Genomic DNA, 14,389 nt, shown 5'->3' on the forward strand with positions numbered 1-14,389 from the left:
TATTTTATATCTTCTACTACTATTACTGTTTTTATATCTTATTTATTCTGTTTTCTGTTTATGCCGATGATGATGATATTTAATAAACGAAATACGCAACTGGTATTAGATTTTATGTTAACTATTTCTGAGTATTATACGTACGATTTACGCTTGAGTAACTATTGTAAGATCTTCATTCAATTGTTGGACTTAAGTTCACTCAGCACTTTGTGCCCATACGGATATTAATTTACAGCTGAATTAAGAATACGAAGGCGAATAAAGTGTATTTATATTTTTATCATATCGATTTAAAGTTTATAAACTTTTATTTGTTTATATCTTTTATCTTGTAATCTTATTTGCACTTGGTAATGAATAATTGAAAAGAAATTAATTTTAACTTTATGCTTTGTCCAAACAGGTATAATTTGTGTCTATAAGTTGGTAGACATGGTTACTGGCGCGTGTCCACAGAGGAGGGGCTGGTTAACAGATTTAGCGCACAATATCTTTTACAAATTCTGTACAGCGAAGACCCTATACTGTGAACTTTGGCCTAACCACTGAAAACTCCGTCCGTTAAACCGACCGGCCTTAAGTTTGTTCCTTTTTGGTGTGTTTTTTTCTGTTTTATGTGTGAACTGTTCATGTATTTGTTTATTCCTAAGTGATTTTTCGTTATTTTTATTTCTTTAATATACATATATATTAACTTTTTTCTTGTAAATAAATCCTTTATTTAAAAAGTCATGTTCGAGCTGGCGTGATCACAACATACTGTAATGAATAAATTCTGACCTTCTAGAGAAAAAAAGCAACTACTTTAAACAAAAAAAGTAAGTTTTAAGGACCGGCTTGCCGTTCTACCTACTTATTACCCTTGGATACCTTTTCTATTTTTAACAACAGCCATTTTTTTTTTTGGGCAGCATGATTTTAAGTTGTTTGTTAACTAATTAAATTTTAACGTTTCGATTTTTAAAGCATGTTACCTTGTAGTATTGTTTAAAAAACTAGTTTTAAATACGTAGTATAATTTATTCTTTTACCAGTTAATTATAATTTTGTGTGTGCATATATATATATATATATATATATTTAACATAAGAAGCATGTTATAGTTTTTCTTGCTCATTAATTTATAATTTAAATCTTAAAATCGTAACCTAAAAAATTAAAAAAAAATCATAAAATAAAAATTAATATTTAAACAGAATATTATTTATAATTTATTTTAATTTAGTACAAAAAAAATTCTGTTTAAATAAATATTTATTGAATTTCACCTATATGAAATATTGTAGTTAATAATGAGCGAATTATTAATCTTTAAATAGACGGAATGAGTACAATCTTGCTGTTTTAGTGCTCTAAATATAACTTTTAATTTAGCCTTCCATCTGTTTCGATGAGAAGGTTGAAATTAGCTTTTTTTAACAAGTTTAAATTTTCCATAAAAAGGAAAATTTTACTGCAATATAACAGATTTTTCTTAGTTTTTTAATTCAAACGCTTTCCTTAGAACTTTTCTATTTTTAATAACCATAGATTTATTTTATTTAATTAATGCCGAATACATTTTCTTTTTGTGTGTTTGAAGATGAAAATAAGAAAAAAATCTACTATATGATTTGTTGTTTTTCTTTCCTTTTTTTTTGAGAAAGTTTACGTTTTGTTTATTATTTTGAATTAACTCAATACATTAGGATAATGTCGTTATCTGATAAGCTATCTCGGTTGTTTAGTCATGCTAAATTTTAAATCCGGGTAAAGGTGTAGAGTAATTACACTGATTATGTAATATTAATTTATAATTAACTATTATATATGGTTTAATTTCTCTTGACTGGTCGGCCTGAGAGTGACCAGTATTATTAATGGTCTCTACAACGTGTATAGCATTTGGTGATGCAGTATAATCTATAAATTTAACTATTTGTAAAATTAAACATTTATGTACATATTTTCTGAAAATACCCTTTTATTTTAGACTCTTAAAAATATTTTTTTATAATTTAAGACAAAAATGAAGCATAATTAAATAATTAATCAATTATCCTGATTATAGAAATTTATCTGTTCGTTTGCATATTATTTAATAACGACTGAATTGGTTTCAACGAATATCACGAGATTAGCCTTCTTAAACCTAATTGAAATTTAGAGTATAAGTTAAGAAAATAAAATAAAAAAATGAATTAAAATTAAAAAAAAGTAATAAAATGCAAAACCTTTGTTTCTTGTACATAAAAAGGAATATTTAACAAAATATATGTATTTAAAGAAAAAAAATATGTACGAGAAAGTCCCCTCCTTGAAGCAAGGTTTTTTGATTTTCTTACGCATTAAAATTTCCAGGTAAAAAATTAGAGTAAATAATATTTTTTTTAAATCTTACAGGAAATACTCTTTTCAGTGCCATGACTGGGGATTCCTACTGATGGGAATACAGTTTTTTTTAAATTTACTAACTCTTTTGAATTTATATTCAAAAGAATTAAGTTTTTTTAATTTTAGATAAAATTTTATAAGAAATATAATTAAAAGTTTATTCCGTTAAATATTTTTTTCAGGATTTTTATTTACTGGATATATTAAATTCACAGGTGATGTGCAAGGAGTCAATACGTTTGCAGTTTTTACATTGTAGTATTAAGCAAAAAAAAAAGCTATTTAATTTTAAAAATAAAGAAATAACTAAAAATAATAATCAATTTACATTTCCTGTTATATTTCAATTCATATTGCTGTGCTTTTCTAACCCTCACGCTAAAAAGATGTAATATTAAAATTTGTAAACTGGATTAATACGGAATAAAAAATATTGTAACTTCAAAATTTTGAAGTAAACATAAAATCTATTTATTCATGAAAAATTTTACTATTCAAATTTTTTTAATTATAAAGAATTATTTCATTTACACTTAAGACGCAACTATTTATGAATTATGTTTAAAATTATTTATCACTAAGTAATTCTTCTTGCGGAGGCCAGTATACTTGCGAGACTCAAGACCAACCGGTTTGTTGTAGAATAATATAATATTATTATATTATATACTCCGCCGATCTTCGTGGCGCAGTGTTAGCGTCTCGGCTTTTCATCCGGAGGTTCCTGGGTGGAATCCCGGCCTGTATGGTATTTTTCAAACGCTACAAAATTCCATTTCCATATCGTATCCCACGCACAAGTTTCAAGCTTATGTACCAAATATATATATATATATCACTTTCCGTGGTTTCTTTAGTATATTTACATGTGAAGTGTAAAGTTTTAAAATTAAAAAGCTAATCAAAATTACTGCCAAATCCGTGAATAATAATTAAAAATTTTTTAAGATCGGTTTGGTGTACTGTTGATCGACTTTAGGCCTCAAGAAGCAAAACAATTATAGAAAAAGCATACCGTTAAACCTTCCAAACGTTGTGCCACTTCACTCAAAGTTGGTAATATGGGTGGTTGATAAACCGCATTGTTTTGCACGATACATCTACATTTTATAACTCTGACGTATCGTTCACTGGGAAAATTTGAATGGATTGTTCTAAATTTTCTATAATTAAATCCGGACTTAGATCCAACTTATTTGTTTAAAATGTTGAAAGAATTTTCTGATGACAATCGATTCACCTTTGATAATGAATTGAAATTATCTGTTAAATATACTTTTCTCTTTCCTGTTTAGTTTCCGGGAATTACTGTTCAGGTATTACTTCAGAGGATGATATGTATGAGTGTAAATGAAGTGTAGTCTTGTACAGTCTCAGTTCGACCATTCCTGAGATGTGTGGGTAATTGAAACCCAACCACCAAAGAACACCGGTATTCACGATCTAGTATTCAAATTCGTACATGTGCCTTTACCGTTAAATATACTGCCTATATTTGTTAAATATACTGCCTGTAAAGAAGTCAACGAGGAAAATTAAAAGTTTGTGGATCGCTGAGAGAAAAGTATCTCATTTTTGTCAGCAATTATTTGAAAAATTGTGTTAAGGTATTAACACAAAAAAAAAATCCTATTTAATCATATTTTTTTATTAAAGAAAACTGTTATAATAGAACAATTTTTAATTTTATTCTGTATATTTTTATACATTTTAATACGTATTTTTTATTTTATTTTTAAGTAACTTGATTTTTATATCGTTTTAAGAATCATTCTAATTTTTTATATTATTTAATTCAAGTATAATCCCAGAATTAAGTTTAAAAATACTTGTAATACACTTTTTTTGCGAGTAAAGAATTCTTAACTTCATCATAGGAATTCCCACCCATAATTTTCTGAATGAAAGGCGGAAAGCCGGAAATTTTACAACTTCGAGATGGAAATTTAGGTATATTTTCCTATTACAGGCATGTTATAAACGCATTCAATATGGTTTAAATTTGTTTAAAACTACACGCATTGCATTAAAATTATTTTGCTTGATTAAGTATTAGATTATTTTTGTAATACTGATGATCGACTTTTTAATACTGTACTCTTTTTATAAAATTGTCCCTGCATTTTGTTGTGATGCAACATTCATTAATACCTTTCATTCCTCAGATATAAAAGATTTTTGCTTTCTCGGCATCATAGCTCTAAACTTTAGATTGTAGACAATCTAAAGTTTAGATAGCTATGAACTGATAGCTCTAGAACTATGCTGCACACAGGAAGAAGTATAGTAATCAGTCAAAAAATTGGTATGGTTTTTTTGCATTTCATGACTAGGGACTCCAAAAAACAAAAAAAAAAGAAGAAATGGGGTATAATGTTTAAACGTACTTAAACGTGTTGAGTGTTTGAAGCTTAATAACTTTTGATTGGATAACCCGGTTTTGATGAAATCTTGTACAAAGACTCTTGTATGTGGGACAATTTGTTGGTAAAATTTTGGGGTCAATATCTCCAGGAGGTGGGGTAGATAGTTTCTTTGGATCAATTTTCTCAAAATTTTGTGAACATAACCCCCACTTTTATTAGCCTCAGTAAATATATGCAAGTTTATCTTATCATTTTCTTTAAAAAAAAGTTACCTTAAATTTTCCTCCTTTCCCAAAAATCTCAAAAAGCTATCTTTTCATTTATTGCGTATATTTTAACCAATTTTCTTTTTTGTCTTCATAGGCATAGTAGTAGTAGTAGTAGTAGTGCAAGCGACCCTAAATAATACCTTGAAGAAATATTTGGGAGTGGGGGAGCCGATAAAAGTTTAAAAATATCGATTATTATGAATTTTATTAAATAATTAAATTTTATGGTTTAAGGATAAATAACCATTGAGAGGGAAGTAAAAAGCTTTGTTGTCATCTTTTTTGTTATAATATTTTTAACTACACCAATCTATTTTTGTGCAGAAGTGTAATATTGCAGTAAACCTTTTGCGTGATTGCATGCTAACTCTCGACCCAAGTGTTCTTGATTCCTTTCAGGGTCTAAACACTTAAAATCAAAAAATTCAGCCTTATTACTCATACTCTGTGGATTAAGTGAACATAAAAAAACAATAGGTCTTTTTGAATACGCAGTTGACCTTATTACTTTTATCAATACTTTGGTGAATTTAAGCTAAGTTTGCTAATGCTTTAATTATTATTTACTTACATTCATTGATTCACTCGTGATGTTTTTTTAAACGTACTCATTTATCTTCTAGTGAAGATTTGGATGAACAATTTAAAATTCATTTGAATATTTTCATACTCTATAAAATCTTTAGCGGGGTACAGTTTTACTTGAGTCTTTTTTCGGATAACTCATTATATCTGGAGGAAAATGTTACAATATATAAGGTGATATTAAATTTTGGAAACGAGATCAAATTTCAAATGTGAGGGATAACAGGAGGTAAAAACAAATAAAATAATAAACTCTTAAAAACAATAATCTTCATCCTTATAAGCTACACCTTGTTCGTAAACTTTCAGAAGTTTTAATTTTACAACTATTGCGTTATATTTTTATGCAAAACTTTATATTAAAATCATATAGCACAAATATCTACATTCCTATTAAAAAAAAAAAAAATGATTCAGAGTGGAGGATCCAAGATGGTATACAAAAAATTCAAATACATCATAAAGTAGTAATTTTGTAACTGTAGATTCGTAGTACTTTCTATCTCCTACTAACCCTCAGTTTTGAAATATGAAGACGTTTCCATATTTTAATATCATCCCTGTATATTTGTGACTGGTTAATGTAAAATCGGTGATTGTTTTTTTAAATCTTGAATAAAAATACCTTGATTTCCCGAGAGCTTTTGGACCGAATGGTCATCCTCTACATTTTGAGATACGCCTCTTTGTGTTGATTTATTGTCCTTTTCCGTTTTCGTATTCCTTTATGAACGAAGGTCCCGGATTCAAGTCCTATTTGGAATTTTTCTACGCTACAAAATTTCAATTTCTATACACAAACTTCAATCATATATGGTGGATTAATCATCAAAGAACAAAATAAAAAAGTAAACGCACAAATTTTAACTGGAATGAATGAATGATCTATTCCTTGAAATACACATTCAATAAATTTGGATTATGTAATAATTATAAATAAAAATGAATAATATTTATTAAAAAGTGAAAAAAAAATTAAACGAATTACTTGCAGCCTAATGTTGAAATTTATGTCAAGATTAGCATAAGTAAAAATTACCTGTGTACGGGTATATGTTGTATTTACGTTGCATAATCATTAAGCAAGATATAAATTAAAAAAAAATATATATATATTAAATTATATTTACTAATATAACATAAAATAATCATTACCAACTATTTCAATAATAAAAAAATTTGTGATGAAAGAATCAATTCTAAATCGTAAATTTAAAAAACTTTCTCTTAATTACAATAACTTATATGATGAAAGTAATAAAAAATTAATAATAAGTAGTCTAGTAAATTTCAACCTTCTAGCAGAATGTAATTGTTTATAAAACCTATCACCAACTTTTTGGTTAATATTATTATTATTTATTCTTTTTTTTCGCGTTAAGCGATTTCGCAGAAACTTCTGCTTTGTCAGAACACATGAAATACATTCTGATAAACCAGAACGTTTAAAAAATAAGAAAGTAATAAATAAAAAGTTAAAATATGGAGAAACTAGCCGGTCAGGGTTCACTTCGCTCGCTCTATCTAGGGGGCTCCGCCTCCTGGTCCCCTGCTATGTTCATTATCCTCATGTTTGTGAGAATAATATTGACAAATAACAATTAAAGTATGCATACTTTATAAATACCTGAAAAAGAAATTAAATTACAAAAGACAGACTAAATAAAGTACACAAAATTTTGACGAGGAAAAATTCACATCTTCACTCCGAAGAAGGCTATCTCTATCTATGGCTTAAAACCTTTCCTAGGATAATACGAATATATGCTAAAAATTTGAAAGCAGTCGGTTGGTTGGTTCTAGCGTGGTACTGTGTGTAAACGAACACATAGAACCCGCCACAAATTTTCGCATTTATATTTTAGATACGTTTACCATTATATATATATATATATATATATGTACACACACACACACACACGTAAATGTATTATATTTGATCGAATCTAAGCCGCACCATACATTTCCAAAAGGTTTTTATAAAAAAAGTTGATAAATAAGAATAATAATAAGATTTATATACAAAGAATCTTTTACGTCTTCCACGTCAACAACGATCAAGGTGGGGCCCAAGGTACCGTACACGGTCAGAGTGTGGAATGAAAATGCCGTCTACGTAGACCCGGGACAATCAACTCTTCTCATCGCAAACGTATTATGACTCGACTTATTCTGATTCACCTTTATTTTCCATTTAGTTAATCACACTCCGATCAAATCTGATACTGATTGTAGCTCCGATGAGGCTAATTATGGGTCTTCGTCTACGGCCAGGATTGCTATATCATCAGCAATAAAGGCGACAGTGACATGATTCGGAACCGGAAGGTCAGCGGTGAAAATTGAGTACAGGACTAGTCCTAAGACTGAGCCTTGTGGAATTCCTGATCTAATGTCAAAAAATCTAGATAATTTATCATTGCATCTGACCTTGAAAAAACTCCCGTCGAGACAGTTCCTCAAAACCAGGCAGAAGGGTTGAGGAAGGCTGCATTTCAGCTTATAAAGCAGATCAGGCAGCCACACCTTGTCAAAGGCCTGCTGAAAACAGAACAGAACTTCTCCTCTTCTAGGCACTCCGTGATGACATTGACTGTGCGTTTGTTCAATGGTAAAATGTCCACTTCTGAATCCAGATTGATGATCTGGAATATTTTTGCGCTCCAATGTCTTTGAAGAAGACAACTTTCTCAAGAAGAACAAACAACTTCGACAGAAAGTCGGTAAAAGACTTACTGACCTGCAGGAAGACATGTTGTGTACAGATTTACCTGACTTCGGAATCATCACTACTTGAGATAACTTTCATCTGATGGGAAGTACGATGTTCGAAGGAAGTTATTGAAAAGGTGTTTAACGTACTTGATGGTCTTGGACAGGGCATAACTAGCATTTTATGAGTCACAAAGTCAAAATGTGGAGATAATTATTAGTAAAAAAAAAAAACTGAAATTTAAATAATAACAAGTCCCAATACATAAAATAATTACATTAGATAATTTAAATTGATTAAACATTAATTATAATCTGATAATTACTCACTTTCATTGTTACTACTGACTCTGGAAGCGATGTCAAGGTCATCATTATCCCATATTAAGTCGTCTTCTGCTCTATCTGTAGCATTTCTGATGCTGTATTATTTTAAAAGAGTGAGATATAATTTCATTGGGAATTTTCCAGGCGATAGAATCCCATTCCGCTATTGAAGAACTTTCCCTTTTAATTTTTTCAGAAAGTTACAGGATGACTTGCTGAATGTAACTGGTTTTCATATTATTTTCTTACTTGGTCTTTGAAAGGTTTCATAATAGACATCGAATAGCTGGAGTTGGCTGGTCTTACTTTCCGGGATTACCAAATAACAATTTTATTTTTTAAATTTATTTCTCATGAATCCTCTAAATGTCCTTTAAATGATAAGTATGGTTTTAGGTATTTAGACAGTTCCTGGTCTTCTGTTCCACACGGAATTTATCCTGTTTTCCATTTCAAAAGTCATCAAACCAGTCTTATGGCACGTACTATCACATTATTGGGAAATTTCTCGTTTTATGGCATTATTTTTCTATTTGATATTAAGAATGGCGATCTGCCGTAATACACAGCATTACAGGGACACGTTGTTTTTCGTATCCTGTGCTAACTATTTTAACTTTTTTCCTCCCTTTGAAGTTAATTAAACGGCACATCAAAGTAAAAGAGAGTTTTATTCACGTTTCCAATTCACGTTGTTTATGCCATCGACGATTATTTGATTTTTCAACGTCGAACTTTCTGGCAGCTGATTTTTCCCGTTTTCTTCCCCGTATAAAATCACCTTCTTATTTATACTGGCTTCATAGTGAACTTTTCTTGATTCCATTGCACTGAAAATATGGACAAAAATATGGAACGATAAAAAAATGCAGTATGTAATAAAATTAAATAGGAAAAAAATTGAAATAAATAAGTACAGACAACGAAATTATAAGATAGACCAAATAGTTACTGAAGTTTACCACAGGCAATGGTAGTTTTCAGGTCATTGTTAAAAACTGAAGTGTTGTTAAATTCTAACAAAGTGAAAGGACTCATTGATGTCCCTTCCTTGAAAATAATTTTGATAGCATAGTGAAAACCACCTAAGAAAATAATTTATAATTACCAATTTTCAATGACAAAAATTTATTTACTGTGGAGAGAAAAATTTTTTAATTTTCAATTGTTAACTATTTTTTAAATGTTAATGTTAATGCCGGCCTCCGTGGCGCGAGTGGTAACGTCGTCTTGGCCTTTCATTTGGAGGTCCTGGGTTCGAATCCCGGTCAGGCATGACATTTTTCATACGCTACATTTCCATATCCCACGCACAAACTTCAAGCTTATGTGGCGATATCATGTAAAACAAAATGTACAATATTTAAGGAATTGGAAAAGAAAAAACTAAAGGGATTAAAAAATCTATAAAAAACATTTTTTCGAATTAAAAAAATAAAGAGTTCGAATCTAAGTGTTCAGATTCATTTTTTTGTTTGTACTCTTGCTTAATGTAAACATCTCCTATCATTTTCTTCTTATTTGTTAATGAATCAGCTGATCTTAATTATTGTTAGAATTATTAATACATGAATTTTTACTTTTCTTTACAATGTGAACCAGTTAACATGAAAATGTATACCTGTGCTAGCCAGAATATTTAATATTCTACAAAATGTGTAATTAACCTAAATGTCATGATTTAATGTAATGTTTAATATAAAACTAAAAAGTAAATAAAGGAAGTGATTATTAACAACTGGTTATCCGGCATTACTTAATGTATACAGTTCAGCGGCTGAAATTGCTGTACACTAAGCAGCACCCGTTTTTTTTTGTTTTTTTTTATTAAAAGAGAAAAAAAATGGGACTTAGATTCGAGCAAGTACGTCACATATATAAAGAATGTATCACGGAATTATCCCGGGACCTTCATAACCTATTCTACTAGTGAAAGTAATGGAAAAAATTTTATAAACATATGTCCTAAAATGCTTCGTTTGCGAGTTACGGTTAGTGAAAGATTTCACTCGGATTTCAGCTACGCCGGTGAAGTGAGTTCGTACTAAAATTTTTAGGACGTTCATTGGGATTTGTTTAAAAGTTTTATATGATTATTCCCATTTAACAAACTTATTGTACGTCAAACATAAAAAACAGGGTTTCTTACCCCAATTTATTGATTTTACCCCAGATTTCTCAAACTACGGCATATATATATTACGTGATAAAAAATAAAATAGAACTCTCTATATCTTAGTTTTTTAAATATGTTTTTAATCCAAAATACTTTACATAATTTCATACGTTCTGATGAAGCAGATATATCTACGGAAGACTTACCGTTAAAAAAAGAGAAAGTAATAAACAATAAGTGGGTAATAATTAGTTTTTATAAAAAAAATGGTAATAAAAATTTACGAAATATGAATATAAAGATTAATAAATATTAAGTATTAGGTATAAAGTTGTATTGCTAAATCATTTTTCCTCGTGAATAACGTGACTCCTTAATTTTATGACATATTTTAAGTTAATTTCCTTCGAGCAATTTTTTATATTAATTTGTATGTTGCTCAACATTTTTCATGTGCAGTGGGTAATTTTTATAAATTATATTAGAAATGAATATAAGATGGTTGTATAAAAATATTTATTTTCTATTTCTTAACTCGCTACATTTTATTGTTTAAAAATTTTAATAATAGGCTAATCCTTCCGCTTTGATTTACATCTTGCCATATAGTATTGTGTTTGTATAATTTTATTTTAAAGAATATACTGTCACAGCAGACTGTTAAATTTAAATTTGGAAATTCTCCAGTTTTAGAATGATCAGTTTACAAGTAGTGACATTATTTGCATCTTAACGATAAAATAATGCCGGTATTAGGGAGCGTACGAAATTAATGATAATCCTCTTAATTATAATTATCAATAAGTTCAACTGGTTTTGAGTCACGGTCAAACAGCATCTTAGAACTACAATAATAGTTGCTCATTTTAAACGATGCAAATCACTCTGCCGATATATTACACAAATAATACAAATTATGAGTAATGTAAACATATTTTACACAGTTATGTAATTAACTAATTAATTTTTTTAAGACTGTGTAATATCATATCGTAAACATCCATATTAAAATTCCTTCTTAGATGAAATTAATCAATCTTTAATTTAAATTTCGCGATAAAAATTGTTACTAATGTTTAATAACAAACACACATACATTTAAATGAAACAAATAATAAAATATTTTCGTGTTAACTTCGAATTTATATTTCTTCTAGTTTGTGTTTTTATACGTCATTTGAAAGGAAACAAGGAAAGTATGAGTACTACAGTCTGTAACGGTGTAATCGATCGTAACACCGTAATACAAAGTTTAATTCATGCATTTTACATGAAAAAATACTGAACACCGGATTTCATTTAAAAAATAATTTCTTCAGTTGTAGAATAAAGAAAAAAAAGGAGAAAAATATCGATTTAATTTTTTTAAATTAAGCAACCACTAGTGTGGACGTGTTATGTTCGAGGATATAAAATAATACATACTAAAAATTTGAACCCTGGTTAAGTGAAATATTAAAAAAAATTATTTTAAAAACTCTAAATCACCCGAAATCTTATTATTTATTTTTAATTACAGTTCTTTACTGAAGGTTTTAAATAAATATATATTTTCAACTATTATAGATCATAAAGAAGAAAAATTTTAAATAATTTAAATTTTAGAAACCATTATACTTTCCGGACTTAGATATTTTTTTTTATTCGATTATATCAAAAGGAGATTACTTTGTTTTAACGGAATATTTTTGGTTATGTAATTTCAAAATATCACCTCTGATTTTCATAATATAAGAATACAAGTATGTAATTTAAAAAGAATCTAAATTAAATCACTGGAATATTTTTAGGGGTATAGTTTGCAACTGTAATAAATAAAATAATAAACAATTTCATATTATAAATTAAATAATAAATTCGTTTTGAATATTGATTTTTAAATTTTTTATTTGATATTCTAAAAATGGCAATGAATATGTATCAATTTGAAAACAAGATTGATCTAAAATATTTCAGAATGTTATTTTACATTAATATAGCCTTAAACCAGACGTTTGACAATCACCTTGTAAAAAAAAAAAACAAATAATTTTTTTGTTTCCTTTCATTTTATGATAAATATTTAATTAAACATTTGTATGTGTGAGTTTTTTAATCAATTTTACGAAGGAGCCATTCTTGTGTAGAGCCGTATAAAGTCTATATCAAAAGTAACGTATCAATAAATAGAAAAAGCAAATTTTATTGTAAAACGTTTTAGACAGAAGTATTTCAAATTTTATTAAGATTAAATTATGTACTTTTACAAGCGAAAGAAAATATAAAGAATAATTTCCGCCCGAAAAGGTTTGTAACACCCCGCTATGTTTTATAAATGCAAATGGCCTAAATTTGAATCGGCAATGATCTAATCAACATGTACGATTCATTAAAATTAGATAAGCCATTTAAAAATAAAAATTAAATTTATAATGTGTATTTTCAATTAAGTTTTTTTGTATTAACAATTCTTTAGGGAATGAGGATGTGCCCGCCAGTGAAATGGTGACTTATACCGTTCTGTAAAATTGTAAAATCTTTTTTTCAAAGTAGTTTATTTATGTTATAAAATTTAATTTACACTTGTTTTCATTACAAAAATAATATATATTATGGAAGTAGTGTTACATTATTTTTAATACATTCTGGAAAATTTCCTATGCTGGAAAAGCTTTTTTTGCTGCAATAGTAAGTAGTAGTAGTAGTCCTCGTCAAAATTTAATTTAATTTGAGATGTCTGTAACAGCAGAATTTCACTATTTTGTAGACATATATGGACTCATAATATAATTCTTAATTTATTTTGTATACTACTAACTTTAATGAATGAACTTATTGTTAGGCGATATCATATAATCCGTTTGTTAAAGGTACAGGATGGAGCTGCAGCAACGCACTACTCCGCCAGTTAAAAACATTAAATACAATTCAAATCATTATCATTAAAATTGAAGTGATTGCAAGAATGACTAATGCCTTCAACGGAGAAGTAAATAAATTACTGTTCAATTAGTACTATTACCTTACCCTGTCTCATCTTATTCAACGGAAAAGAACTCGCAGTAATTAAATATAATTAATTGATCGATATTTATGAAAAAATTAGGCGAACTATTCTATTAAATTACTTTAATATTTTATAAAATGTAATTATCACCGTAATAAATTGTACAGATACATTTTTTAAAAAAAATAGGTCTTTTCTTATTTTTTTTTTAATTACGTAACACATTTTTTTTACAAATAATCTTAGATTTTTTAAAACGCCTTAAATTGTAAACAAAAATAGTACTTTTTCAGTTTTTCTTTAGAGTTTAATCTTTTGAAGTTGTTATAAATTAAGGGTTAAGTAATTATAAATAATAATATTTAATTAGTTTATTAAAATAAATTAGGTTTTAAAGTTAAATATGATGCAGGCTTCAAAAAGTAAAATCTGAAAACGATTTTTTTTTTTTTTTTTTTTACATTTTAGGGCGGATATAATAAATCAGTTTTCTTGATTTACTTTTTTAATTTATTTTATTTTGGAATTTTGTTTTAAATTTTAAATATGGATAAGCCTATAAAAAAGCCGTTTGTAAATATTATTCACAAAGCATGAAAGAGAAACTCCTTTAATAAAAATAATTAAAAAAAACATAGATAAAAAGATACGA

The 14,389-nt window shown here is 27.9% G+C and overlaps 1 protein-coding gene across 6 annotated transcripts in view; it reads left to right on the top strand.

The window, feature by feature from the left end:
* Window positions 1-490: 490 nt before the first annotated feature.
* Window positions 491-14,389, top strand: part of LOC142319510 (uncharacterized) — a 341,658-nt gene continuing 327,759 nt past the window's right edge. For 3 of the 6 annotated variants that reach the window (XR_012755208.1, XM_075356870.1, XM_075356889.1), the window contains exon 1: window positions 491-821. The gene's annotated coding sequence lies outside the window, so the exon portion shown is untranslated. The remainder of the gene's footprint in view (window positions 822-14,389) is intronic. The other 3 variants (XM_075356902.1, XM_075356912.1, XM_075356879.1) reach the window with 2 other exon arrangements.

Source organism: Lycorma delicatula, chromosome 1 (genome assembly GCF_047948215.1).
Source record: "Lycorma delicatula isolate Av1 chromosome 1, ASM4794821v1, whole genome shotgun sequence".
In the NCBI taxonomy this organism is placed as follows: Eukaryota; Metazoa; Arthropoda; class Insecta; order Hemiptera; family Fulgoridae; genus Lycorma; species Lycorma delicatula.